General features: G+C 39.1%; 1 pseudogene; it reads left to right on the top strand.

Annotated features, from left to right (window-relative positions):
* The first annotated feature begins 264 nt into the window (after nt 1–264).
* The window catches only part of LOC121458670, a 142,301-nt pseudogene continuing 117,628 nt past the window's right edge, over nt 265–24,937 (top strand).

The following is a 24,937-nucleotide window of genomic DNA, read 5'->3' as shown; positions in this document are numbered from 1 at the left end:
ATATGAATATGGTATGTACTTACTCATTAGTGGATTCTAGCCATAAACAAAGAACATTGAGCCTACAGTTTGTGATCCTAGAGAAGCTAAATAATAAGATCAACCCAAAGAAAAACATACCAAGGCTGAGTGACTGCAGACAAAGCAGAGTAAGCCTCTCTCTCTCCTCACATTTTATATTCCCCCTAGTGCTGGGATTAAAGGTGTGAGTCCTGTTATTTAAAAATAAAATGCTCTGAATCCCCAAGGGGTGCAGCAGGAGAAATGCTGCAGGTTCCCAAGTGGCGGCAGTGGGCAGCGGGCATGAGACCATGGTGCGCCACAAAGGCAGCTGGGTCCCAGGTAGGGAGCCATGTAGTGATGAGGCAAGCAGGCCTGCTTTTCATCCCATGCAGCTCCTGCACAGCTAGCTTAACACCCGAAATAACAACACACAAATTGTATTCATTTAAACACTGCCTGGCCCATTATCTCCAGTCCCTTTTTGGCTAACTGTCACATATTGATCTAACCCATTTCTAATATCTGTATTGCCACTAGACTGTGGCTTACCAGCATGAGTCTAACCAGCGTCTGTCTCTGAGAGGAGCGTCATGGCGTCTGCCTGACTCTGCTTTCTTCCTCCCAGAATTCTGTTCTGTCTTCTCCACCCACATAAGGGCTGGTCTATCAAATGGCCAAGGCAGTTTCTTTATTAACCAATGAAGGTAACACATAGACAGACGACCCTTCTACATCATTTCCCCTTTTTCTGTTTAAACAAAAAAAGAAAGGCTTTCACTTTAACATAGTAATATTACATATAACAAAACAGTTATCAAGCAAGAATTACAGTTACAATATCTAATATCTATTTTATCATAACAAAGGAAAACTATAACTATCTATTTATTCTTCAACTCTATCAAAGACTCCAGAAGGATATAATATTACCTAAGTAAATGAGAAGTAAGCAGCTTACAAAACTCTAGAAATGACAGAGATATCTCCCTGACTGGACAGTCACCCAAAGTTCTTTTGTACCATTGGGGCATCCATCTTCAGCCTACATGCCCATAGTTTCCAGTAGACATTTCCATGAAGCAGGAAATTTCAAAGAGAGTTCTTTGTATCCTGCAGAATGTTTTGCAGACTCTTTCTTGAATCAGGAACCCTGAAGGATCATCTCACCTTTAGTCAAGTTCAGAAGTTTTCTCTCTGCAGGTTCTTGGTGTCCAGTTTATACAACAGTCCAGGCAAGAGCAGTTTCTTGCCAAAATCACTACAAAACTTCATAAGGAGCCTCTTTGATGCCCATCTTTCTCAGGAAGTAGCTTGGTGCTCCAGGAGCAGATGTGTCTCATTGTCATGAAAAGCCCTAAGTTATTAAAACATTAAATGTCATATTCTGTAGTCTTTGAAAAATATGAAGAATGATTATCTGATTGAAATATATGTCTAAATATCTAGAAAATCAAACTAACATGACTACAAGCTTGACTATTATCAATGATTATCCATCAACAACGTATATTTTCTAATTATACATTACAATTTTAATGAACTACATAATCACAATACCTTAATCAAGATCAGAAATACATATACATATAATAAAATTGACCTTAAATTTATATGAAAAAAGCAAAATTTATACCAATGTAAATTATTCATCTCTATATCATATCCCTCTTTAAATATAAAAGAACATTTATAGACAATATTTGGGAATATGGACACAGTTATTTCTCTCCAAACTTCTTCCTGCTGTATAGGGGTGCTGTTAATCAGGTCTTTCATGGTATATCCTGTGTGCTAGGTTCCTCTCAGTCAGCAGTTGAGCAAAGTAATTTTCTGAAGGTGTTTAAGGTGATCTTTCAGGAGGGCGTGGTCTATCATACCATATTGGGACAAAAGTAATCCATAGGATCTCATCCTCTGTGAAAACAAAAGAAGAATCTCTTTTCCAAAGCATCATGTTCTTAGATCCAAATTCTGAAGTCAAGATAGCTTTATAATATACGCCCTGGTTTATCTTAGCAGCCCACACAATGAGATGTGCCTCTGTACTTAGCTCCTTTACAGTCAAAAATTCAAAGAAAATACAATATACAGAATCCAAACTCTCTGTGAATTTTCCATTTTTATGTGGCTTATTTTTCTTTATTTCTTTTAATCTATAATGATCTGTACTCTGCGTCTTTAAAGACTTTACCCTTTTTTAAGGCATTAACTTTATTCTCTATATTCTTTTTCTTCTCTCTCCCAAGCCTATGTATGCCTAACACTATGACCCATTTAAAGGTCTTTTTTGTCTGAATCTGTTCTATTGCATTGCCTGTAACTTTTTTACTGTCCAGGAGTACTTCTTAAAATGCTAAGTGGTTTTTAAAAACTTTAGCTTGCACCACATAGGGGTAATATGGTACCGCCTGTTTCCTGCCCAGTCTAAACCTTAATTGTGTTGTTATTATCATAATTATGACAGTTCCTGCCTGAGATTAGCACAGTTCAGCTTGGCGGAGCAAAGCTGGAGCTGCTCCTACCTCAGCCATTTGGTGCCCATGAGCTGAGCACAGTTCCAGGCACACAGCAAATCCACATTGTGATCAAGCAAGCCTTAGCACTTTACTCACAAAAACGCATTCAAATTCTCTGTCTTCCACAAGAGACCGAGGTCACAGTAGGAGCATGCCAACCAGTGGTGGCGGCATATGCCGTTAATCCCAACACTTGGGAGGCAGAGGTATATTGACCTCTTTGACTTTAAGGGGCAGATATAGATTGACCTCTGTGATTTCAAGGTGTGGTATCACACGCCTTTAATCTCAAAGCTTGGGAGACAGAGGCAGATAGACCTCTGTAAATTCAAAGTATGGTGGCAGACATCTTTAATCCCAGCACTGGGGAGGCAGAGAGAGTTGGATCTCTGTGAGTTCAAGGAATGCCTGGTCTACAGAGTTATTCCAAGACAAAGATATACAGAGAACCTGTCTCAAAAAGTAAAAGGAAAAATAAAAGAAATACAGGTTAAAATAAAACTGCACAAAGATGGAAAATACACAGAGAATCTTGATATTGTATGCTATTATGCTCACTTTGAATTGTTTGAATGCTGATGAAGGAGCAACAACAGCTGCTAAAAAATATTGGTTTATAAATGCTGCTGAACTAATCCAAGATAGATATTTTGAAAATAATTTGACTTCAAAACTGAAGTCAAAAGCTGTGTTACTTTGGAGAAGAGATTTTGCTTTTGTTTCTGGATTTATTCAGAGTTAAGAAAAATCAGCTTTGATCAAGGAAGACCACCTGAAAAATCTCTGGCAGGAATAGATGGCCCAGATGTCTGAGTTCTTCATCCAGAACAAGTTCAAGACTGCTGCCTGAGATGATCAAGACTCACATGGTACTCCAGTCAGGACTTGATGATAATTCTCAATTTTCTTTAGGTCCTCATAAGATTATCAGTGCCCCCAACCAGCCGGAAGTAGCCTGGAATACTATGCCCACATTCCCAAAAACTGGACTATTGGTATTTTCCTTTTTTTGAGAGAGTGAATTTGTCAATCATATTTTGAATAAACGCTGATTGGCCAGGCAGGAAGTATAGGTGGGTCAACCAGACAGGAAGTAGAGGTGGGGTGAGGAGAACAGGAAAATGCTGGAAAGGAGAAAGCCCATTCCTCCCGTTCCAGCCCAGACCACTGAAGGAGCAACATGTGAGCTGCCCTTCTGAGAAAGGTACTGAGCCACATGGCTAACATAGATAACAATAATGGGTTAATATAAGCTATAAGAGCTAATAAGTAGCCTGAGCTAATGGGCCAATCAGTTTCATAACTTATGGAGATCTCTGTGTGATTTTCTTTGGGGCTTGCTGGTTGTGGGGTACCGCATGGGACATTAACCCCAACAAGCCAGCCCCCTCATGTTACAGAGCCATGTGGCAGGTAAGAGACCCAGAGGGATAGGCACACCATGCAGAGTGGGGTTGAATACTTATTTAGTCGGTTATAGAAGGGGAGGGGAAAGGGGAGAAGTGGAGAAGGGGGAAGAGCAGAGGGAGAGGCAGAGAAAGAGAGAGAAATGAATGGGGGAGAAAAGGGGAAAAGTAGGGAGAAGGGAGCGAAGCAGAAGCTACATCTTCAGGAGGGAATGGAAAGGAGCTCAGGCAGGAAGCAGAAGGAAGATCTTCCTGTCTCACTAGTGCATGGGGGAGGGAGTGTCTCTTAAAGGGGCAGAACAGACCATTAAATTCCCATCTCTCTTTTTTAAAATAAAAAGGTGGGCATTTAGGCATAACAATTTAAAGAAATTGGGGCAGCAGATTCTCAAGACTGCTTCCTGCTTATCTGTGGGAGGAGGGGACCTGTAAAAGGTGGGTGCTGGTCACATCCTGAGATAGCTGGTCTCTTTGTTTCTGTCTGGTGTTGTGGACTGGAAATGTCTAGTGTCTCTTACACCTGTTTAAGGTATTGGAAGAACAGAAGGCAAAGTTAAGTTTAGGAAAAAAAATTAAAAACAGAGAATTGAGAAGGGTGTATCTGACTTGTTTAAGGTGGATCCTTCAATTTGGCTCCCTGGAACTCACAAGAATTTTTTGGGTTTGTGAAAATTTAAACAACAACATATTTATATATGAATAACTGTGACAAATTTTTTTTTTTTTTTTTTTGGTTTTTCGAGACAGGGTTTCTCTGTGGCTTTGGAGCCTGTCCTGGAACTAGCTCTGTAGACCAGGCTGGTCTCGAACTCACAGAGATCTGCCTGCCTCTGCCTCCCGAGTGCTGGGATTAAAGGCGTGCGCCACCATCGCCCGGCTGACAAATATTTTTTGCATAATGAAAAGTATCTTTAAGACTAAGAAAAACAGCATGAGAGAGAATTTTCTTGACTTGTATCTTATGGAAATTTGTTTGGTGAGTCTATCCTTTTAAATGATGAAAACTTTCAACTGTCAAACTGCATCAGAGATCTTTGAGAAAAATAAAATTTTACTTGAGTTATTGATTTACAAACGACAGAGAACTTACTTGGATCACACCTTAGAGGTACTCCTCATGGTCCTCCATCATTGCTGATGGTCATATTTGCCTTTTGCTGTTTAGCACAGGGCCTGCCAGGCCCCAGAACATCCTGTGGGCTAAGAAATCTGTAGGAAGACAAGCCTACCTTGACCTAAGCAGCTAGAATGTTGATTCCAGTGAATCTGTTCAGTGTCTGGAAATCTTCAGTTTAGATGAAAGGCAGTTTTTCCCAGTGGTCAGTTCTTGGCAATTGAAGAGAATTGCAAATGGATGTTGTTTTGTGCCCATTTATCTTCTGTCTTCTTTGGAGGAAGCAGAGTGCTGCTGCTAGGAGCCAATTGTCTCCTTTTATTATAAAAAGTTTTTAAATAACTAAGCATTTAAATGCTATATTCTCCAGATCTCTGAGCAGTTGAGGGCTGTTTACCAGGTATAGTATAGAATCTGCCTGGAGAGCTGGGTCCAAGTTTGACTATATTGGCTCTTTACTTAACAGGTAAAGCAGGGTTGGATTAAGAGACTTAAAGTACATACAGGTTTAAAACATGGGACTTCTTGCTTTGTACTATAAATAGACAATTATAACATTTAACAGTAAACATAGGTGTATTTAACTTACATGTATTGCACACACACATGCAGTGAATAGAAACTGGGCAACGTTGATGGATGCTCTTGGTGGGCCCTACCAAAGGCATGCTACACATATAACAGAGTCAGCACTGGGGACCAGGCAGTAAATACCTCATTAAAAATAGCAGAACTTGGTCACCTGACCTGGCTCTCAGTTAAGATGGCAGTAAAATCACCTGACCTCAGTTAAAATAATGGTAAGTTCACCTGACCTCAGTCAAAACGACAGTGGTCACATATTGTATAGAAAAGCCACAATTTATGAGCTGTAGAATTTTAAACATAATAACAAGAGAGACCTAGAGGTATGATTCACCCTGTTGATCTGCCCTGTTGCCAATCCCCTGTACCATAAGCCATGGTGGGGAGAAAAGTCTGGAATTGAAAACAGCTGCCTCATGGATCTGAATAATTCGTGGGACCAGTGGTAGTGGTGGCAGGGACAGTTTGAGAAAAAGCGAAGCTGGTGGGACATGGGCAGAGCATTCACAGGTGGCTGGCTGATAGTCTGAGGGTTTATACCATAGCTGAAAATGTGAAAACCTGCAAAAACACCACAGGGCCTATAGAACAGTGTCTTCTCTCTACAGGTGAGGTATTAAAGCCTGACTGGCTCCGGTCCAGGCAACTAGGAAGCCAGAGAGGCTATAGGCCACTCAAGGTGGTCTTCATGGTGTGGACCACTTACAAGTGGTCCAAAAGAAAGAGAAAATAAAAGGAAAGGAGAAAGACAAATTTGGGGAACCCTGGACCCCAAATTGAACACACCACAGAGTGTGTGTAGTGCTAATGCAGGAGGATCAATCCTGGGTTGTCCAGTCATGTTTTTAGCTATGAGAAGCAGGCAGAGATGAATGTTAGTGAAAGGCTCAACTGTAGCCATAAATGCTGTGGTTGGGGGATGGAAGGGGAAAACTCACCACTGATGCTGTTGGTGTGCCAAGCTGCTGATGTGTGTAGAGGTGAGCATTCAGGCAGATAGAATGCAGAGCTGTTGTAAAGAAATCTGGTTCCTAAGCTTAGGGTTCCATGTGTTCTCAGCTGGCCTGCCTGCAGGTGGGAGGAAACATGGAGAGCCTAGCTAAGTCATCTGCCTCTGTCTGCCAAATCCTGGGATTAAAGGTGTGTGCCACAACTGCCTGACCTCTAGTGGCTTAGCTTTGCCCTTCTGATCTTTAGGCAAGCTTTATTTATTAAAACAAAAATAAAATTTCACTACATTCCCCCCCCCCTTTTTTTTTCTCTAAAATAAAAGAAGGAGAGTATAACTAAGATAAAAAAAAAAAACCCTATATACAGCAAGTACAATTGTTGGGGACCAGCTTTGAAAAGTATACCACGTACCAGGGTAGGGGCATGAAGATTAAAATTGTTAAGTAGGAGGAACAGAGATAAGAAAGATTCTCTAAGACATAGGATAGTAACTGGAGGGCACCTCAACAAGTACTGAATGCTGAATTCACCCTTGTTTAATTTCCATATACATTTATTCCCTAATACAAAAAGGGGAAGAAGACAAAAGTCTGCTTTAACATGCTACAAAGGACAATTAAAACACTTACTTCCATCAATACCCAAGACATCAAGCCATTAATTTTTGAGAAAAGCATTCGGTTGCTTAGTCAAGCATCCTGAAAGCAGCCACTCCCAAGGCCAAACCTCCTAATTCAAAAGTAGGAACAGAAAGTGTGCTTGAATTTCCTGACCACTGGTCAGAGGGGAATGGATCTACCTGTAAGGGCCCTCTTAATGTCAAAAGGACCAAGTAACCACACCCTAGGCCAGGATGTGTAGCTTTTGTTGTTGTCAACAACTTTGAACAATCTGAAACTCACTGACCTTCAGACAGAGTAGAAATAGACTCATTTGGGGGCCCCTACATACAATAACTATATACAATATATACAGGCAATAAGCACATCAACATTGTCTAGTACATTTGCATTTGACAAACTCAGATAATACTCCATATCTATCCTGTCTTGGTGAGTCCAAAGTCTTCTACCTAATTGACTTTCTATTATAACTTGCTTTCAGCCTCTGGTAAACAAGGAAAACTGTAACTATCTATTCTTCAACTCCTTCAGAGACCAAAGATAGAAATAATAAACTGTGTAGGCAGGAAGTGTGAGCAAGCAACTTACAAAAAAATGTGAGTAATAAAGGAAACAGCTAGCTGCCTGGACAGTCATCCAAATTTCCTCTGCAACACTGAGGCATACATCTTCAGCCTACATGCCTACCATATGTGAAAAACTTTTCTGTGAAGCAGGATAATCTGAGGGACTGTCTGTCCTTGTCTTGACAATGTTTGGCAGTCACTTTCTTTTGTGTCCTACTTGTCCTATTAGGACAGTGTTAAGGCAAGGGTATTTTTTTTTTTTTGCCCAGTGATTTGCTTTTGTTACAAAGAAAGTAAACTTTTTGTGGAGTTTCTTCTGTGCCCATTATATTCTCTGCTGTAGACTGGTGCTGCCAGGTGTAGACATGTCTCATTGTCAAAAAAATAAAATAAAAAAGAAGAACCTAGGTTATTAAAACACCTTAAAAGCCATATTCTGTAGATTTCTGAAGTGATTGAAGATAATTGTTTATCTAAAATATATGTTTGTTTGACCTTGAAAACCTACCAAATGTGACTGCAAGTTCAGTTATACTAGGTGATTACCTACTAACTTGCATTTCCTTATTATCCTAAACAGTTGGTAATAATACTTTTCAAGGATATGAAATTTGTGTTACATTGTTAATTGAGTTATTTAGGTATAATACCTTGAACAAGAATAGAAATGTAGGTACAGTATGTTCTAACAAAATTAATCTCAATATACAAAATTTGTATAAAATATACAAAAGTCCAATCCACTCAAAAACATTTAAAAGTTGTGGTTGCTTTATAAAAGTAGATTCAATAATCTACCTTTTTATCTTACATCAATATCCTCCTTTTTTCTTTTTAGAGTAGATTCAATAATGTATTATTTATTCTATATCTATATCCCTCTTTTTTATTTTCAAAACGAAAACCTTGAATCTAATTTCCTTTGTTTAGCTTTTATCCTGACCATTACCAATAATAGATTGTAACTAACCCTTAAACAATGACAAATATTCATAATCCATTGAACCATCAAACACCACCAACCCTTGGGAACCTAGGTGGCATATTCTTTAATTTACTTCCCACTGTCTGGTATTTTTAGGGGATTCTGAAAATAAAAATTTTGGTTAATTGTCAAATCCTGTAAGAGGTGGCTGAATTATTTTTTGTCTGGTCTATGCATAATGAGAAAGTAAAGGGCTTTGTCACAAGTCCTAGCTGAGCAGTCTGTAAGGCTGGATCATCTCAGCTAGCCACCTCAAAATTATTCTGAACTGCTTATAGTCCAAAGTCTATCCTTAGCTGGTGTTTATCAGCTTAGTGGTGTTATCATAGTCCTTAAGGAGTCAATGTTGTGTGGCTCCATCCTCCTTGTGGAGACTTCAAAAGTCACTGTTAGGTGTGTTCATGGTTCACTGTAGAAAACTGATGGAGACTCAAACCTGAAATCATGTACAGGAAGGTAAATGAAACCTTTTTCTAGAATTAGTTAGTACTCTATATGACCATTAATATCATGTCAAATATATATATATATATATATATATATATATATATATATTTGGCAATATATATATATATATGTGTGTGTGTGTGTGTGTGTGTGTGTGTGTGTGTTAATCTTTTAAATCTTTTAAGCAAAGCTGTCAAAGGGTCAATGTAAAACCAAAGGATTATGACATTAGTAGAATAAAATAGTCTTTAAATATTTGTAATACCTGAATCTGCATTACCCTTTTGGTACAGTTTGCGTGCCACTGTACCATGAGCTGGACAAGGGCTTGGAGATTGAAAGAACACACAAGAGACCTGTGTCATTCAAAAAGGAGATCAGCTGAATGCCACTTATTCAACCTTGGGGAAATCCTTACCTTTCTAGCTGCAGCACCACGAATTCTCCCCCAGGCAGGTGGGAAATTGCCACACCCAAGATGGAATAAACAATGCCCTACAGCTAATCACCAGGTGGGGCAGAGGGAGCACAGGAACAAATAGGATGTCCTCAAGATGAACCCCAGGAACAGGTATAGACCCGGGCTCTACATGTCCCCCTTTTATATAAATTATATGACTAGGCCTGTCTTAGGTGGCATTGGACATCAGGCAATACCCCTTACCCATCATGGGAAAGCGTCCAGGTCAAAACACATTTCCTGTCTTAGGTTGGGACAGCCCCCCAAAAACCTTTCCCATCATTGGTTCATTAGTCACCCATCACTGAGTTCAGCCAGATTTGTGCTGAAATATCCTCCGGGGCAATAGCTAAGAGGACTCACCAAGTGGCGATGTTGACCTGAGCTTGCCTTTGGCTCTGGCATCATGAAACCATGAAGATGATGCTGCAGCATGTATAAGCACTCCTTAAGGAGGCTGTGTCTGCTCAATCCTTAATAAGCCTGCCCAAACTGGAGCCCTTTAAGTAAGGGCTCAGCACTGGTGGGAGGAGCCCTGGTATAGTTAACTAGAATAATCTTAAGAGTCAAGTTGTAAATTTTGTACTCCAGGGTCCGTGAATAACAGCAATAAGCCTTTTACTGTATAACCAAGCCGTGCTCTTTAACCAAAATCAATTGCAAAATTAACTGTAATATTTATTTGTAAATTTAGCTCAATATGAGTGGTCAAGGCATTTGCAACCTGCCCTGATAAGGTATCCATTGTGCTAGCAGAAGCAACTGACTGACTAATGGGAAATCCAGCAGTTGTAGTCGTTCTGGCAGCCACAGCAATGGCTGCCATTATCATGGGATGGGTTAATAAAAGAACAATCCTTGGCACTAGGACCACCACAGCCAGCTCCTCAGGATCCCAGCAATTCTTCAGATGACAAGCCAGTGTCTATTTGATCTCTTGGCTCTGTCCTGTCTTCAGGCTTCTGGACAGGTAAATCCACAGCATGCACCAGATGCTCAGGTACCCGTATTGGATTGTCAGCATCCTGCAGGAAAACACAAACAGCTCCTCTTCCCCACACCAGTACGGGATCTGTACCACACCAAGTGCCATCTGCTATATTCTTCCATTAGACATGAGGCATCCCGGAAGATACTGGCTGCCAATGCCAGTCAGCAGTGGTATGAGATTGAGCATCAACAGTCAAAAAATTTAAAATGTATAAATTAAAAGATAAATGGTCTCTGGGGGTGGAACCATATTCCCCCATTTTTGTTTTATGCAAATAGGCTTTGAGCATACAATGCTCTTGCTCCACTATAGCTTGTCCTTGAGGATTATAAGGTATTTCTGTTTTATGAGAAATAGAGAACTCAGAGAAAAATTTAGCAAAGCCAGTGATGGTATAGGCTGGCCCATTGTCAGTTTTTACAGTTTTTGGTACGCCCATGTTGGCAAAAGCCTGGAGTCAGTGACTTCTAACATCCCTTTTTTTTCTCCTGTATGAGCTGAAGCAAAAACAAGGTGAGAATATGTATCCACGGTTATGTGAACACATTGCATATACCCCAAAGAATGAACATGGGTAACATCCATTTGCTATAAATGATTAGGAGCAAGCCCATGAGGATTAACTCCCAAATGGGAAACAGCTAAAAGTTCTGTACACAGAAACCTTCTTTTTTTAAAACAATATCAGTGGCTTGTTCTCTAGATACTTTAAAATGAAATGTCTTTACCCAACATTGAGACGAAAACGATTATGAGCTTTTTCTGTGGCTTCATAAGATTCTTGACTTATTTTGACAAATTTGGTGAGTAAACTGGTAATCCAATGCATTCCCCTCTCTCAAGGGACCATGAAGGTCAGTATGAGCCTGCAAATGCCCTATGTAATGGGAACAGATTGGGCCCAAAGCAAAGTTTGAATAGCCAATAACTCTATCTGGACTTGAGATACAGAGGCAATATAAGCTGCAGTTTCGAAAGGTGCAAGAATTTTGCTCATATATTGACTGTCAGTAAAAAGTTCTGCAATAACTGATGCCCCAATTATTGATTGTTTGTCTTCTGTCCCATATCAGGTAGCTCTTCTGACATGAGACAGAACTTTTGAATTTCACTTTAATAAGCATGCTTGGATTTAGAGAAGGAAAGGAGCCATTTTCCCAAAAAGTATAGCAGGGACTATTGTCCTAAGGATGTTTGTGGAGAGCCCCACACCCTAACTGTATTGAGAACTGTTTGTTGGCGGAGCCCACCCTACACCCAACTATCTTGAGAGCTATCTGTTAGCGGAACCTGCCCCACATTCCAACTATCTAAAAAATTGTTTGTGGTTGGAATCACAAAAGGAACGATTCCATTTGGGCAGAAACATGGCAGCACACAAACGACCTTTATCCTGGAGCAGAGCTTACATTTGATTCACAAACAAGGCAGAGAAAGAAAGAGAGCTAACTTTGAATGGTGTGGGTATCTGAAACCTCAAAATCCACCTCCAGAGACACACTCCTCTAACAAGTCCATACCCCTAATCCTTCCCAAACAGTTCCTCTAAAATGGGGACCAACTATTCAACTATATGAGCCTATGGGGGCCACCCTCATTCAAACCACTACATTCGCCCTCAAGTATTTGAATAGTTATTGTTTTTCTTTGTTGCCTTTAGGATTTGTTTAAATGGCATGCAGTTTACTGTTTCTCTCATGTTAAGTTTTCTCTATTGTTGGATGTTAATCTGTTTTCATTTCAAAAAGCTGTTGTATTATGAAGTGCAGGTACTATTTTGCTTTTATTGGGTGATGTTTCATGGGTAGGTTTAGTTTGTGAAAATTTATGGAATTTTATGCTGATGAAAGATATACTTTCATATAAGTACTTTAACAAAAAGTAGAAAACCTATTAAATATTATCAAGATGCTCAAATTTGTATACAAACCTATTGTTATTTTAATTTCATAGGTTTAATTTCATATGACTGGGTTGTAAACTTTATTAAACATTCTTGATCAATTAATGTTAAAGGAGTGTACTGGTTTCTATTTTTACCATTAACACTAAACATTATGGACTTACTCATAAAATATGGAAAATATAGAAACAAAACCATTTAATTCTTCTGATTTAAATTTTGGTAAGTATTCAGGCAGTTGAACATAGTCCAATTTAGAAATTGTAAGTTGTAAAATCAATCTGTCATTGTATATTTATACACACATATGTATTTATATATACATAAGAATCACGTAAGAATATGCATCTCCATATGTATAAATATATGTAAATATATATGTTACAGATACCCACATGCACATTGTAGAGAAACTGGAAATGTAGAAAGCTAGAATGAAAAATATTTGGCCAGATTATCTTTAAACAGTATGTACTATGACCGTAATATCTAAAATTTTATACTTAAAGCTACATTGACAAAGTCCTCAAAGTGGGGGCTACTACTGAAATTATTTCTGATTAATTTTTCTTATTCTTAAATAGAAACCTTAACAGATTTAAGTTAATAGAAAGTCACCTTGAAAGAGAGGTGTACACACCTATTGTTGTGTGTACAAATAAAATTGACAACTATAACTCTAAGGATAAAGAGACTTTCAGGTAGCATTCCAGTAAACATTCCAATATTTCACTTATGCTTTGAGCTGTACTTTGCTTCATCTGTGAACAAATAACTAGAAAGTCAGGGTGCTAATTCAGGAGTGATTGCTGCCCACAGGTGCATCTTGTCCTCAATCGTATCACTGCGTTCACACATCTCAGCTCTGACAATCCTCTATCTTCCACACACAAGGTAAAGTGCCTACAGCTACTCTTTCAAATTCTCAGAGAATACAAAAATTCTGGAACATTTATCAACCAAGCAGTTTTTTCTAAGCATGCTTTGAAAGTAAGTTCTCAGAGCAGATATCACTAAGGTGATTTCCCAGAAGCAAAGTCTAAGTAGGATTCCAGAAAAAGCAACTTATCTACGGGAAGCATCTCCTCATGTCCCTTCAGAGACTGTTGGGAAGTGTGACGTGGAAAAGGAAGAGCCAAGCAAGGGTTCAGTGTGAAGCCCATCTCAGCTAAGGGGAAGAACACCTGCAGTTGTCATCAAGTTGCCAAGAAGCCACAGTTTTGTTTTCTCTACTTGTTAGTCATGGGTTAAGGGATACCACCCCACCCTCCACTTCCTGGGGATAAAACTTGTGACAGTCTGTCCAGGCTGTAAAGTGAGTGTAGAATGCTGGAGAGGATGCCACCAAAAACTTGATGCAAGTGCTTGTCTTGGGCTTGAAAATGCCCTGGGAGGCAGCCAGCTAGCAAGTGGCAGAGAGATTGGAGGCCAGGGGTTTAAAGCGAGTACAGCACAAGGCTAAGCAGCAAGGAAACCCATTTTCATTCATATCAGCAGATTCTCCATGGCTTCAGTTTCACCATTTCTCATTGCCACCCTATGCAAAGCAGGACTTTTGAGTGTGGGAGGGAAATAACGTCAACGATAACATAGACCCATATTTTTGGCATGTTTGGCCAAGTACTTTACATGTATATCTTTGTTTCAAGCCACTGTGTTATAAGTAGCTTTTTCCAGGTCACTCAATTAAGTTGCATCACAGCTGGGTTTTCAGCGGAGGGTAGAAAGCAACTTCCTTTTCTTAGTCACTGTGTATAGCCGCCCCCAGGTGTATTCTCTAAGGCTTGCAGATAAAGCCTCTGACTTAATCTTGCAAAGGAGAGGATTTGAGAGGGCCAAAGTTTTAATAAAGACAAGGGGACATTCTTAGGGAATCATTTCCTGAACAGCACTTATCATGTGTTGGTATTACATGTGGGGTTTTCTTGTTTATCATTTTCACTGCTTCAGTCACTCGAGCTGTGTTCCAGCTGTCAGTCCACTGATGACCAATGTGTTGTGAGTCAACCAGCGGGTGGGACAGGTTCTCCTCATCTCCCAGACTGCGATGAGTCATAACAATGCGCTCCTCTTTTTACCTTTGAGAATTCGAAGAACGGATTTTCTATATAGTGACTGTGTGAAAAAAGACACATTATTTAGCTTCTCTGAGTATCAATTTCCTAGTGAGAAGAAGGGATAATGGAACCTTCTTCAAAAGGTGTGGAGATTCTTTAGTGTGATAATTATAGAGAGGGTCTCAAATATAACAGGGCTTAAAAGTATAGAATGGCATCAGGTGCAAAAACACAGTTGCTGTGAGGGTAGCTGAGAGAAGAGTTTGTGCAGAGTAATTCGATGTGCAGACTTTACAAAAGATTTGCTATGGTTTGTATATGGTTTTAGTCTGCTCCCTAAAGCTTCATATGCTGGAAGCTTTCCCTCCCAGCCCACAATACCGTGGCAGTGTAAAGAGAGGAGATGAGGTAATTACTGATGCAAGGTGACAGGGTGACAGGGTATGCTGCTTGGAAGGGATCAATGTAATTGCAGTAGGAACCTGATAAAAATGGGATTTTATAAAGCAGGGTCACTTTGGATAACTGATATTTGCTATTCTCTGTGTTTCCCTTCATGATTGACTGCCATATTGTAATATAGACATGAGGGCCCTTAATACAGGAAGAACTGGTAGTGCCTCTTAGTTTTGTATATTCAGCATCCAAAGCTTTCAATTAAATACACTTTGTTATATAGTGCCTGACCTCAGGAATTTCATTTTAGCAATGTATTTTATTACAGTAACAGACTGATTCACGGTTCCCCATGGGCTATGTTTCTAATAAGCCTTTTTGAACCTTGACGTGGGCCATGCCTTTGAAGGTCATGCCTATGCCTTTGCCTCATCTAGAACCTTAATTCTCATGTAACCTAGAGTTGACTGTGGGTTCCTGTACAACCCCTCCTGCTACCATCATCAGGTGGAAGACCTGAATTGTATGTGTTGTTCTTAAGGCCTGTAGTTTAGCTCTTGGGGAGATTCAAGTTCCTGATAGTCCTTTCATTAACCACTTAATACACTTAGGAGCCAGTAATACTGAAGGCATCCTGTTACTATCAAAGAGAAAGTATGTCTCAAGTAGGTCAAAACATTTGTTTCTCTACTCTTCTGTCCATTCAGAGTAAATTCTTGCTGCCATGGTAACAGAGACAAGAGCAAGTAAGAGTTTTTGAGTGCCTTGGATGTTTTTGTACAAGGAGAGAAGTGAGGTTGAACTGAAATGTGGACTTAAAATGAAATATCATTTTCATCTGTCATGGCAGGTGTCATGATGATGCCTGAATTTATTTATTTTTCAAAGTAAGCATATTCAGTCATTAGATCTGAAGATTAAAAGTAGAGAACTGGAGAGAAAAGAGCTCTCTTGCTCCTTTCCAAAAAATTTCATATGTGGTATGTGGATCCCTTGGTGGTAACCTTTATTGGGAATGTAGAGGAATAAGAGGAGTAAGCCTTATATTGCCTGCAGAGACATATGTAGGCATTCCTGTTTTTATTCTATAGGAATATACATAGGCATTCCTGTTCCTGTTTTGTGTTGTATACCATCCCCAAGTCTGTGTTCCATCTTTCCCAGGAGGAATCCCGAGGAATGCTCTTTCAAAGGTCGGGCAGATCAGGCTTGGAGGTGGTGGTCTTGTGAGCGTTGAGGCCCCAGACACTCAGAGCAAGGTATGGGGGAGAGATGTGAGTTTCAGAAGTGTGCATCCTTCTAGTTCTGCATGTCCCTTCATGGACAGGTACAGCTGGAGCAGCGTCAGAGTGGAACCAGAACAAAGGCTTCTTTCGCCTGAGCATAAGAGGGACACTTCCTACCAGTAAGAAAAAGGAAATCTGATAATTCAAGCATGTAAAAATTCTTGTACAAATTATGAAGGACTGATTAAAATATATGAATTATGAAGGACTGATTAAAACATATGAGTAATTTGCATTTAATAAACCTAACAATGCATTATTGATTATATGTTAGCATAGAATGGCTAGTGGTATCAGTGTGCCCTTGCTTGCTTAACGTCTAGTAAAATACTTTTAGAACCAATGCCATATGTTATTGAATTAATTAAAAACTGTTTTTTTTGTGACGTAAAATATGAGCTATAGATTTCAAGAGTTCTTTCATTCTTGTGACAAATATTTATAAGGCCCTTCCTCACTAGGTACCTGTGAGGTCCTATGCTGGGTACTCTTGGTTCTGCTAATAACAATGGGGGAGTAACGGAGAGTGTGGATCTGCAGTGTATGATCACTGACACAAGACATGGCATTGGAGATTCAGGCTTAGGAATGGGAACATCTAGAAACTTTCTTTTCTATTCTTTCTTTCTTTCTTTCTACTTATTTATTTATTTATTTATTTATTTATTTGGCTTTTGGAGACAGGATTTCTCTGTTAACCACTCTGGCTGTCCTGGAACTTGCTTGTAGACCAGATTGGCCTTGAACTCACAGAGATCTACCAGCTTTTATGTCCTGAGTGTTGGGATCAAAGGTGTGTGTCACTACACCTGAATCATCTAGAAGCTTTCTAAAGATGATTCTACTAAATATTGGATGAGAAAGGCATCTATTGATTTATAAAATTCAACAAATCGGTATTCCCTATGTCCTAATTACCCTGCGTTATTCCTATAGTTCAAAAGCTTTTGCCTCTTAGTGCTGCTATGACAGAAACAAAGCTCCCAACACATGGATCTTTAGTGATACACTTACACCACAGGCTTGACCAAAGGTAGTTAGGTGAACACTAACTACCAGGGATGAAGGAACTGGATGATGAACAGTGACTGAAAACAGATCTTAGTGCTTAGAATGTCACTAGTGCTCAATAAAATTTGATCAGATATTAAATATAAAATATTCCCCACAGACTCATGCTGGCTCCTCAGCTCTTTTGGGAGGTCATAGAACCTTTGGGAAGCAAGGCTTAACTGAAGGAAATAGGTCACTAGGAATGAGACTTGGAAGAAAAGAGCCTGGTTCCCATCTCATTCTCTATTTCCTGGTCTGTCATAATATGAGCATCTGCATCTTCTGCTACTACAGACTAAGCTGCTCAGACATGCCTCTCTCCCAGAATGTACCCAAATCCTCTGAAATCATTAGCCCCCAAAGCCTTTCTTTTCTTAAGTATATCAGCATAAATAAATGCAATGCAGATACTAAAGAATATTTACACTTTAATGATAAACTTACATAACCGAAGTTCCTGCATGGCACGGGAGGAAGGAAGGAAAGGGGCCGGAGCTGCCTCCCGAGCGCCCATTTATCTGTAGGCATTCGCCCGAGGCAAACCCCGCCCCCTCAAGGGGCTGTCTTTACCCTACATCTCCCCCTTTTGTCTAAATAAGACAGAACTAAACCAAATATAACTATAAACAATAATAACAAAAGATAAATATAACAAACAATATTGAGAACAAAAGTTTTGCTAGGCATTCTATCTCAAGGAGTCTAAATAATGTAGAGAGTAACTACTATTAAATAATCTTGAACTCCATCAAAGATCTGAGAAGGGAATAAATATTACTTAACAAATGAGAGATATCCAAAATGTGCAACAAATGACAGAGACAACTGACTACCTGGGCAATCACCCAAAGTCTCGTTTGCAATGTTGAGTCAACCAACTTTGTCTAAGGCCTAACATAACTGACATACCATTATCAAATGGAAGGAACTTTCTTAGAATTATCCTACCCTGTCTTGGCAAGATAAGACAATCCTGTTTCATATCTTAGTCAGTAGTTGAGGTATGGGTTTTTCTTTACCCAAAGGCCAGTTCTGTCAAGATGACAAGCTCCCAGTGGAGTGTCTTTGGTGCTCAACATTCTCTCGGGAGTAGAGTGGTGTTGCCAGGAGTAATTGTGTCTCGATGGCACAGATCTAGGTTAGATTAAAGGCCATTTTCTACAGCTCTTCAAAGAGGCTGAAGATTATACTATCTATACTATAAATAATCTCTATGTATCTAAAAGACCTGATTAACCTAAAAATAAATATGACAAACATATAATTCTCAATACCTATCTAATTTGAAAACTAAGAGAATAAACAACTGTGCAATATATGAAGACAAAGATCTTCACCTGTAAACAATGTCATTACATATCAAAATGTAAACAATGTTATTACATAAATAGTACCAGAGGTAGAAATGTACATTGTGATATAATAGATGTATTCATACAATATAAGCATACTCCTATACAAAAATAGAGGTAGGAACACTCACATTCAGTATTCAATATATCAATATACAAGAAACAGTACCAATATAATTTTCTAAAAACAGTAAGTCACAAATACCAATCATCCCATCAAACCAGTTAATCCCCCCCTTTTTTTGTATATACCCCTAATTCCATACAATATCTCCCCATACCCTCAACCCTAAACCAACCACTAAAAAATGTCCCTAATGCTGTGGGCAAACTCTGTTGGGAGAGGGGACGTTGTCCTCTTAGATTGCTTCTAGCTGACATGGGGGCGACGTTCTTCTTAGGGGCCCCTGTGAAAGCAAATGATGGTAAAATTCCCAAATTAACCTTTGACTTAAGAAAATTATAACTAGTCTCTTAGTGTTTTGAGAAGGTCCGGCCAGAGTGTTGTCAAAAATGTGCATCATTCGAAATTGTCTCTTACAGTTGGTACCAAAAAACAGGTCTAATATTAGCGCTTAAAAAAAAAAAAATTCATGACGTCATAAAAGCCAGATTGAGTTGATGTTGTGGGGCCCCATCTTCATCCTGGAAATTTCAAAGATTACTGTAGGAAAATATGTTGCTTGTTATGGGAAATTTAAACATTAACAACAAGGACATATACTGACATATAAAGAAAGACACAGATATGAGGAAAGGCAAAGAAAGTTTATCAAGTATAAAATTATTCTTATTCTGTCCCATTTCATGGCTCCTGACCTGAGACAGAAACTCTGAAATATCTCTTATCAACAGGCTTGGAATTGAAGAGGGACTGAGCCATAGTCCAACTCCAAAACCAGCTCTACACATTTATAAAGAAGTGTTCAATGAAACATATAAATAGATATAAAAAAATCAATACTTACAGTATATATAGAATTTTATTGTTGATACTCAGTGGGTCGTAACTATTTTCCATCCATCAGTAATTAAATATTCAGAGTCCCTTAAATTATTTGAAGATGAGTATTTTCCTGTGGAGATAAGAAAAGAACCCTGCCCCCAACCTATCTGTAATTCTTACCATCAGAATGCCCGTCATCCTTGTGAATGAATTGTTATTTATCTTTTCCAAGTGACTTCTCTTCTTCAAACAGAACCTTTATTAATTTTGATGGTATCCACAATTTTTCCTCACCTGTGGGATAAGAGCAAAACCCCTTCCCCAACGCAGCACATCTCCTGGCTTCCATTGTGAGGTCAGCACATCATTGAAATAAACTGGTTGATTTAGTTCAGCAGACTTTTCCATTATCCAATGTCTTTCTGCAGCCGTTATTCCCTTCTCATTAGCGTTGAGAAAATTCAAGGTTAACAAAGCATTATGTAACCTATTTCTGGGGGTGTTTTCCACCCCTTTCTGTTTGTTCAACATATCCTTTATAGTTCGATTTGATCTTTCTATGACTGCTTGACCTGTAGGATTGTATGGTATACCTGTAACATGCTTGATATTGTAATAATCAAAAAACCGTTTCATTTTCCTAGAGACATAAGCAGGACCATTATCTGTCTTTATTTGTGTAGGTATACCCATGATAGCCATGACTTCTAATAAATGAGTGATTATTGAATCAGCTTTTTCTGAACTTAAAGCAGTTGCCCACTGAAAGCCTGAATAAGTGTCAATGGTGTGATGAACATACTTCAATTTGCCAAATTCTGCAAAGTGGAACACATCCATCTGCCAGATTTCATTCCTATGGGTGCCCTTTGGATTAGCCCCTGCTGGCAGTGGCATTTGGTTATAGAAAGAACAGGTAGGGCATTTCTTTATAATCTCCTTAGCTTGTTGCCATGTAATAGAAAACTCTTTCTTCAAACCTTTGCTATTAACATGATGTTTTTTTTTATGAAATTCAGAGGCTTGTAGCATACTACCAATCAATAATTGATCAATTTCTGCATTACCTTGTGCTAGAGGACCTGGCAGACCCGTATGGGATCGGATGTGTGTTATGTACATAGGGCAAAGCTTGTTCCTGATCAAATCTTGAACCTGGATAAACAATGAAGTTAGTTCTGTATCATCAGGTATAAATTCAGCAGTTTCAATATGTAAAATAACTCTTTCTGCGTATTGTGATTCAGTAACTATATTAATAGGTTCTTTAAAATCTCTTAGTACCATAAGAATGGCATATAATTCTGCCTTCTGGACAGAATCATGAGGACTTTGTTCCATCTTACCCAAGTCTTCTGATATGTAACCTGCCTTCCCTGATTTATTGGCATCAGTATAGAATGTACGGGCTCCAGTTATTGGAGCATCACGGACGATTCGAGGAAGGATCCAAGAAGTTCTCTTTATAAAGTTAAACCGCTTGCTTTTTGGATAGTTGTTATTAATGTCTCCCAAAAAATTAGCACAAGCTCTTTGCCATGGTTCATTATCTTCCCATAATTTCTTTAGTTTATCAGCAGTGAAAGGCACTATAATTTCTCCTGGGTCTATGCCTGCTAGTTGACGAAGTCTCAGCTTGCCTTTTATAATTAACTCAGAGACTTTTTCCACATAAGTTTTCCGTTTCTTACTTGGTTTATGTGGTAAAAAGATCCATTCCAAGATAATATCATCTCTCTGCATTAAAATTCCTGTAGGAGAAATTTTTGATGGTAATATGACGAGAATACAATCGAGCTCTGGATTCACCCTGTCCACATGTGCCTGTTGTAATTTCTCCTCAATCATTGTCAGTTCCTTTTCTGCTTCAGCTGTTAATTCTCTGGGACTGTTTAAATCTTTATCACCATCCAAGGTTTTGATCAAATGAATTATTAGATCAGGTGTTATTCCAATAGCTGGTCGTAGACTAGAAATGTCTCCTAACAGTCTTTGAAAGTCATTAAGAGTCCGTAGGCAATCTCTCCGAATTTGTGCCTTTTGTGTCTTAATTTCTTGCAAACCTATTCTATAACCTAAATAATTAACAGAATCTCCCTTCTGAATCTTTTCAGGAGCAATTTGCAATCCCCATTTGGGTAAAAGTATCTGTATTTCTTCAAACAGTCTGTTCAAGGTATCCATGTTTGAATCGGATAACAAAATGTCGCCCATGTAATGGTATACTATAGATTTGGGAAATTTCTTTCATATTATTTGCAATGGTTGGTTTACAAAATATTGGCACAGGGAGGGGCTATTTAACATACCCTGGGGGAGAACAGTCCAGTGGTACCTCCTTGAAGGTTGAGAATTGTTATAAGTAGGCACTGTGAAGGCAAATTTTTCTCTATCTTCTTTTTGCAAAGGTATAGTGAAAAAACAATCCTTTAAATCAATAACTATGAGAGACTATCCTGTTGGTATTAAAGAGGGCAAAGGAATTCCAGATTGCAGAGGGCCCATAGGTTGAATAACCTTGTTGATGGCCCTGAGATCTGTCACCATTCTCCATTTACCTGATTTTTTCTTAACCACAAATACAGGAGAATTCCCAGGGCTGGTAGATTCTTCTATATGTCCAGCATCTAATTGTTCTTGTACCAGCTATTCTAAAGCCTGTAACTGTTCCTCAGCTACAGGCCATTGCTTTTTCCATATTGGTTTCTCAGTCAACCATTTTAGAGGCAAGGCTGTTGGTATCTCTGAAGGGACATCAATTGCTTGTTCTTGCATAGCCCTAATGGCCAGTTTTCTCCGTTTATAATAACTTTTAATATTATTTTCAGAAATATAGGCTCTAGAAGTAGCAGGAATGTTAATTTGGGTATTCCATTGTTGTAATAGGTCACGACCCCATAAATTCATTGCAATATTGGCTACATATGGCCTTAATTTTCCTATTTGTCCCTCAGGCCCTATACATTCAACCCATCTCGTGCTCTGCCTTACTCAAGATAGGGTTCAAATTCCCAGGAGCTGAACATTTACATTCTGAAGAGGCCAATATGGATGCCAAGATTCTGGGGTAATGATACATCAGCACCTGTGTTCAGCAGGCCGGTAATAAAAATGCCATTTACACACACTCTCAGCTTAGGTCTTTGATCATTTATAGAAGTTTGCCAAAACACACGTAACTCATTTTTCTGATTACTAGTGCTTGTAACAGTAGGCATGTGGCTTCCTAATTGTCCTGACGAGGCATGTTCTCTGCAGAAACTGGAAATGACTGAACCATGTTTGCCATGGGGGCCTGTGAGGCCCCCCCCCTCACGTTTCCCATCTGTATCAGATTGCCTTGTGTATCTCTTGTAGGCCTGCATTCATTCGTCCAATGCTTGCCTTTTCCACATCTTCTACATAAACCTGAAGGCTGAGTCCTTCTATTTATGTTATTACTAGGAGATGCATTATTATTTTTTCTGAAAATCCGTTGTTTACAATTCCTTTTCATATGACCCAGTTTGCCACAATTAAAACATTTGGTATTCTGGTGTCTCATTTTACCATTGGAAATTGCTTCTTCTACCCATGCTTCAGTGCCATAGTCAAATGTGTCAACATTTAGTGTATGCAAGACCCATTCTTCCAAGGACGCTGATCTGAACTTTAAAGGCCCCAAGATCTTTTTGCATTCCACATTTGCATTTTCGTAAGCCAAAGACTCAATTATTATACGTCTTGCTTCTGGGTCAGATATCCCTATTTGTACAGCCTTAGTTAATCTTTGTAAAAAGTCACTAAAGGGTTCTCTATGACCCTGTTTAACTGTGACAAATCATTCCATTCTCTGTCCTGGGTCTTGTACTCTGTCCCAAGCCCTTAGGGCTGCTGTAGTACACATGGAGAGTATGTTTTCATCCAAATTAGCTTGTTCCTGAGGGTCGGAAAAGAGCCATTCACCTAGAATTTTATCTAGGGAAATGTCAATTCCCTTCGCCTTTTCCTGCTGCTCTAAAAGTCTAGCCTCTTGCCTGAATAAGCATTTCCATTTTAATTGCGGTCCACTCTCAAGGACTGCGGAGCTCAGCTGGAGCCAGTCCGAGGGGATTGCTCTGCTTGTTGTGGCCCAAGATTTTAGCATCTCTTTAACAAAAGAGGCATGCATCCAAAAAGTCATGACGGCCTGTTCAATTTCTTTGAGATCATTCATATGGACAGGCTCCCATGTATCTTCCTTGATGACCCTAGGGTTTCTGGAACCAATCACCGTTTCTGTTGTTATTACTGGAAAGGCATGTAGAGCTGTAGGTAGAGCTTTGTGGAAATTGTCCCAGAGGGATTTATCCACAGATGTAGTTAAAATTTGCCTTTCTACTCATTGCTCTTCTTCATCAGAATTTAGAAATTCCTCAATCTTTTCAATTCTATTCACCATTGCTTTTTGCAATGTCTGAATCTCCTGTCCAGAATTATGTTCCAAAGCCTTCATTGAGGATTCTAAAGTATGAAATTTGTCCATTAGAGATAACTTGTCATCTTTGGACATAATTTTTATGGCATAAACTGTGCCTTCTTGTATTGATAATCTTTCCGCCAATCTGTCATAAGCTTTAGACAAAATTCGATTGTCACATTTAGCAGTTTTGAATCTCTCAGTTAATGTTTCAGTTCTTACAGAAAGGGACTGCTGGAACTTATGATCTAATTCAGCTGTTCCTTCTTCCATAATAATGAATTTCTCCTTAACATCAGCCTGGACCTTTTCTAGATTTTGCTCAGTTAACTGAGCCATGTTAAACAAAGATCTGTTTTCTTCCTGGAGAATTTCAAACTGATTCATGAGAAGATTGTTGTCATTCTCAATAGTTTTTAAACGTTCAATCTCTGCCTTAAGAGATTTGATCATTTTCCTATTATCAAACCAAATAGTGCTAAGGAAAATTAAGAATCCCAGAAATATCCATAGATGTGGGGTGATAGACACCTCTTGTAAAATCTCCCAAATTGTACACTCAAAAAAGCTGTTGAAATCTGAAATTGTCACTTTCTCAGACATTTTTATTTATAAAAGAAAAAATTCTTTTACCTGTAATGATCGGTTCCTGCCAGTGGTGGCGAAAGAGTCCACTTGAGTCCACGTGGCCTAAGTCTGAAATAAATGACTCAAAAACAAAATTGAAACAGACACCAGACTGATAAGTAGCAATTGGGCCAGAATGGGAACAGAGAGAAAAGCCTCCAAAGTGAACAAATCAGAGGGATGCCGGCATGCCGGGGCTGGCAGGGCCACTGTCTTGTGACCTGAGCGAAGG

Source organism: Microtus oregoni, unplaced genomic scaffold (genome assembly GCF_018167655.1).
Source record: "Microtus oregoni isolate MIOR12 unplaced genomic scaffold, Mior012 000018F_ref0000195, whole genome shotgun sequence".
Classification (NCBI taxonomy): Eukaryota; Metazoa; Chordata; class Mammalia; order Rodentia; family Cricetidae; genus Microtus; species Microtus oregoni.
The sequence above is the reverse complement of the archived record's forward strand: the minus strand, read 5'-3'. Positions and strand labels throughout refer to the sequence as shown.